This window comes from Eumetopias jubatus, unplaced genomic scaffold, assembly GCF_037043125.1.
Source record: "Eumetopias jubatus isolate StellerSeaLion01/CBP00866 unplaced genomic scaffold, mEumJub1_p1.0 scaffold_2, whole genome shotgun sequence".
NCBI classification, from domain to species: Eukaryota; Metazoa; Chordata; class Mammalia; order Carnivora; family Otariidae; genus Eumetopias; species Eumetopias jubatus.
In genome coordinates, this window is record NW_028274808.1 from 39,035,868 (window position 1) to 39,041,867 (window position 6,000).

A 6,000-nucleotide genomic window follows, 5' to 3' on the forward strand; every position below is an offset into this window, starting at 1 on the left:
GCCCCTTACTCTTCAGCATGAACACCTGCCACTGGGCAAAGGAACAGGATTCACACACCCCAGGCTCTCCCTTTGAGGGCATCCCTAGGAGGAAATTTGGTTCGGAAAGCTCGAAAGTTCCAAGGATGGAGGAGCCTTTGGGGCATGAGTTCGGTTTCGATTCCCTAATGTCTAGTTGTAAATTAATGGAATATTTGTGACCATATAATAAACAGAAAAGGCTTTGCATAAAGGTATCTCAGTATCTAGGTTCAGCCTGACCTTGAAGTGGGTTACTTCAGAGGCTCAAGGGGGAATCAGGTTTTCTAGATCAGTCCCCAACCAACCTCTCCAAGCCTCAGATGCCTGTGTCAGGAGCACCATGTAAGCAAGCCGTGCTTGCCTGATCATGGGCCTGCTAGCCAAGAGTCACCCTCAGGATCACAGCTGTTGGCATAGATGGTGCTAGGCGGCTGCAAAGGACACGCAATTGCATTAAGTTTTATAGGAAGAACAGCTAGTTAGTATTTCCTGGGTAATGGTAATAGGCACCAGAACTTGCCCAAGTCATCCCTTTTAAGAATGTTTATGCATTGCTTGCTGTGTACCTAGCACCTGGTTCGTTTTCCCCACTGGCACACATGTTATTTTTCAGGTGATCGAGAGGCTTGTTTGTCGCTCTACCCCCTTCTCCAGAAGTCAGTTTCTCAGGCAGGAGAATGTACAAAAGATCGCCAAGAAAATATGCTCTTCTTATATGTAAGTAGACAACTAAGCCAGGATTAGGAGACCAGGTGGCTGGACCTGGGGTTGGACCAGAGCGAATAATCACTAAGATGCATTCTAGCTCTGACTCTCTGTGAGTCCAAATTGTCCTCATTCTTTTATCTGGTTTGATTTGAGACTACCAGCTTTGCGAGCTGGTTGGCTTAAGAGAAGGCTTATAGCCTGAAACTATGCACAGAATTTTTCTCCATGCAAAGCTAATGACCCAAAGAATGAATGAAGAGAATATTCTGGTCACTCATTGTCTATCCTAGCCATCTCATCAGAGCAGAGCTGAAATTCACTCACAGAAAGTAGAAATTTTATTCTGAGACTGCAGATGCACAGTGCCAAATAATCAAGTGAAATTGAACATTTCAACTCAACACCTAAATTCTTCCTCAGCACCAGGCACTCAGTATCTCTGAGAAGTGGATGGACTTTGAATTTGAACTGGAGCTAAGTTCACCACCATTCCTGTGAACCACGATGCCCCCTCAACTGTCTGATTGAAAATAACCTGCACACATTTTAGAAGCTTTGTAAATCCTGAAGCTGGCACCGCTCCTCCCAAAGGATGATCTTCGTCAAAGGGCCCCTTCAGTTGCTCTAAAACCCCCTAACTAGAAAAGGTGCTGTTTGCAGATTAGTAACAGGCCTCCCCTGGACAGTAAGTTTCCCCGAATGCTCTGTGGTCCCAGCCAGTCATTTATAAAAGCGTTAGATGGATACGGTCACTAGGTATGGCCGGGCTGCTGGTTACAATAGTTTGAAATGTACTGAGCATGGTTCTACTCAACATGTTGGGACCCAGGAAAATAAAGCCGAGTCCCAGAACCTCTACTCAATGAGCACAAATCACTGCTGTTGCTCAGCTACTCCCTGGCTGTCGTCCCGTCCCTCCCCAACCCCCACCCCGTGTGATGAAGCCACTGACAAGTAGCACAGACACCAGGAGTATCTGATCTGTGGCATCACAAAATAAACCGAGTTGGTCTTAGGGAATGTGGACAGAGACTAAACCACTGGGCAGTGGGGAGCTACCGTTTATTCGTGATGAGATCCAGAGGTTTGAGGTTGGCACCTCTGAGAACACTTTAGGTAGAATAAATTGATGAGTGGTGTGGAGCTTTTTCTATTTCAACATTCACAAATCCCTGCTGGTGCCCCGAGCCTGGCTCGGCTCTCACAGGAAGCACTCAGGCTGACCGTCATATATTGATTCTGGACAAGTCAGCGTCTAGATCCCAGGATGAGTCTTCCTGCCCGTGGGCAAGAATTGCTAGGAAGTCCCCTTTGAGGGGACTCCGCTTACTAGTTGTTTTTGCAGAATTTGTTCATGGAATTGCAAATGCACACACACATACACATAATTTTTTTCTGTCATCAATCCACTGCAGGAGATCACCATTATTAACCTGACTTGACCACCAGGTAAATCATCATTTCCACACTTCTTTGCATTTGAATTTGTCACTAGTTAACCTGGGAGCGCAGCATGTTTTTCTACTTCCCTGGCTCCCTCCCAGGAAGGTTAAGAAAATAAAGATAGTAACAGTGAAAATCTGGAAAGCCCTGATATGCGTCCTGCAGAGCACCTTAGGAAGAAAAGCCATTGATGTTATTCTTCCCCTCTGTAATTGAAAGTCCTTAAAGAGGACCTCATACTTGCACACTGGGCAAAAACCAACCAGTGGAGATAGGCGTAGGGGACATGGGGGGGGGGGGAGATCAGAGGCCTTCTCTTTTCCAGCACTTCCCACCTACTTAATCCCGCTCGAAGGCAAGGAGGCAAGTCGTGCACCACCACCCCTGCCTCCCCCCACCCCATCCCCAGCCCCGGTTTCTTAATGGGCTCATTGAGGGAGGGCGGCAGCCAGACCCCGTGGACCCTCCAGGCTCTGATAGCCAAAAATCCCGAAGGCAGTTGATTGCACGTTTTTTTGCCCTTTAGTCATGAGGGCTTCCCATTGTCTCTTCAGAGCATTTCTCTAATTCTTTTCACTTTCCCCTTTACTCTGCAGAGATTTCTTCTCCAAAAAATAATCCCTCCTATTCTCTCTTCCCCTGACTGCCCTCGCCCCTCCAAAAGACTTCAGCCCATCCCAATGAAATGCAGATACAAAAAGAAGGCTCCCTTGGGGCTCGGATTCTAGCTAATCCGCTTTTTGCCTGAATTACAAAGTCAGTCCCTCCTTAAGGCATTCCTCTATTGGCTCAGTTTGCCTGAAAGACTTTTAAGAGAGGAGGAGATGGACAGACAGGGAGGCACAGAATTCAACTTACCGCCACTGCTCGCCTTCCTTCCCTCCCTGGAGAGCTTTCTCTTCAGCCCTGGGCTCTTGCGGGACCTCTGCTCCAATCTCCTTGCACAGCTCCGGCCTGCTTTAAGTTTCAAGGCAAGGGGTGGAGTCAGTGGCCCTGGGTGGGCGGGTTTCTCTGCAGCCAGAGAATGTCCAGTGGACAGGGCCCTGAGGGAGCCGAGTGGGGCGGGCCTGTTTTTATAAAGAGGGGGAGGAAGTTTCTGATGGAAGCAGCACAGCCCAACCTGGTTTAGGGCCAGCCTGATTATTCACAATCCTGATGTCATCGAATCACAGGAATTTGGGAGTTGGACGGAACCTTAACAATCATCTTCCTTTAAAGCCCTAGTCTATGACCTAAATGGGACCCTCAGGACCAGCTGGCTGTGAGCCTATCATGGAAAGAGGACTTTACGGTTCTAAACAAATACACACAGACGAGGCCTTGAGGGCTTCTTCTGGAATCTCCAGCCCTAAATCTGCCCCTCTGGACACAAGAGGGTGGGAGGACTGGACAGGTGGACCAGTTCCCTCCAGGCGCAGAAGTGCCAGGGTTGGGGCACGTGGGGAAGGGGGTAGAGGGGGGCCGGTAAACAAAGGTGGGCAGGGCTCCTCTGCTGTGGAAAGTACCCCAGCCTGAAATCTGCGTCAGGCACCCACCCTGCCACTCCCCCGCTCTATCATCATGGAGAAAATCATTTCACTTCCCTGTAAAGTGATGGCTGAGGATTTCTCGGCTCCAGCATTTCCTGAGTGGGGCTATGGAGTAAAGGTGGGGGGCCCTGAATCAGTGCTCTGTCTAAACTCTCTTTCTGCACAGCCTTGCCTGAAATTCTATCGTTGGTTATCCATCCCTTAAACTTTCCCCTGTTCTGGAGTTTGCTTTTAAATGCAAATGCTCCTAGCTATGGGCAGCCTGTTTGACCTGTTAAGAACCTGCAGATGACTGATAAGGAAAAGCAGCAGGTGTAGGGGGAGGCTTAGGCTTGAATCAGCGGTACCAGTAATGAGGGATGTGACCTCAGCCAGGGTTTTCAGTCGTGCTGAGCTAGCGCATCAGAGGTCACGTGCATGGATTAGAGCGTGACCATGTGCAGGAGCTCCCTGGCTCGGGGCTCGATATGTGGCATCTGTATTATTGGTTGGTGTCTGGCTGAGACAAGGCAGTGTGAAAGAAAGAAGGAAGAGGGTGCCAGGAGAGGGATCAGAAGGCTGAGGTGGGCAGAAGAAATTGAGGGATGACCAGCGCTTGTAGGAGAGGCCAGATTTCATAGATTCTGATCCTGAATGTGCTCATATTTGTCAAGTGATGAGAGCTGATTTTGAGGTGGGAAAATAAGGCAGTCGTGTCCAAAGTCAAACTGTGTTTCCATATTTTTATCAAGCCGTAGCTCTGCCAATGGCCGTTATAGAAAAGGGGAACCATGGGGGTCAAGTTAGCTACAGAGCATTGGAGCTAGGACATCAGATAAGCTGCAGCCAAGAATGGCTCTGTCCTATGGAGACGTCTCTACCTCCCTGTAATGTGCAATGCCATGACGAGGGCCAGAGGCTTTTTCTGCCATTTTGGTTCGGCAGGGATGGAGGGATCTTTAATCTGAACTCCTGTAGGGGATGATTTACTCCTGAACGATTACGCTTAAATCCTTAGATGACACAGAGATTGGAGCCTGGGTATTGGCTCCTAAAGCCTGAGCGGGGGGGGGGGGGGGGGGTAGGATCTATATGCCAGGATCCATAACAGTGTGTGATCCAGGAGTGGGCAGGGAGAGTCCTTTCCCAACACTTGTCAGGATACCTACAATTCCACCTTTAGAAATGCATTCCCTTAGGTTTTTAGCCCCCACTTAAAATGCAAATTTAATTACAACCTTCAAAGTAGTCTCCAGTGGGGTGGAGCTGTCAAGGGAACTACAGGCCTGGGGTCTCGAGGGAGACCAAGAGGGAGCAGGAGATTAAGAGGAGAGGTTTCTGGTCACCAATAGGTACCCCTTAGCTTTGCTGCAATACACCCAAATGACTCAGACCAGATTATACCTTGCTACGAACCTAGGCACTGGGACCTTTGTGTTCCTATTAAATAAGAGATTGTTTTTCTTCTGGGAAGCTTGAGATGGAGGAGGTAGGTGTAGAGAAGCTGATACAGTGACAATGGGGGCCTTGATTCTAGACAAGGGATTGCTGTGGAGGAGGGAAAAAGAAAAAAGAAATCTTGGTGAAATCACATCCTGGGAAAATTGTATCAAAACCCTTTGCTTTCAAGGAAGAGAAATAAAACCCCAGCCCAAATAACATGGAGACAAAATGGGCTCAGGGAAACCGGAAGGAAATATTCCTATAGCACTTTCCCAGCCTGGCATTCTTTCTGAGTTGGCACCCATCCCTTGCAGAATGTGTGAGTCACCAGTGGGAACCCCTTATCAATGGAGTGGGCGCAGGGATGGCACATGAGAACAAGGACCGCGCTGAGACCCCAGTTGGCTGGCTAAGAAATGATGTGATGTCTGTGGAAACTCCAAGAAAAGAGAAATGGGCAAGAGCCTTAGGATGAAATGGTTTGGGACCAGAGGACAGAAATTTTGTGTACAATCTAAGGAGGTTTAATTTTGTTAGCCATCAGGGTGGATTTTTTTAATATCTTTTTTTTTTTAATTTGAGAGAGAGAGAGAGAACACTAGCAGAGGCAGAGAAGCAGACTCCCTGCTGAGCAGGGAGCCCGATGTGGGACTCGATCCCAGGACCCTGGGATCATGACCTGAGCCGAAGGCAGACGCTTAACCGACTGAGCCACCCAGGCGCCCCAGCCATCAGTGGGGTAGATATTATAACAGATGTGAGGTGGTGTTATATGGCATTCATTGTCTATGGCTTCATCCCAACTAGAGACTCTCGAATTGCTCAGTTGTATCACTAACCTGAATTCCATGCAAACATCAAGAAACATCAAATAGGC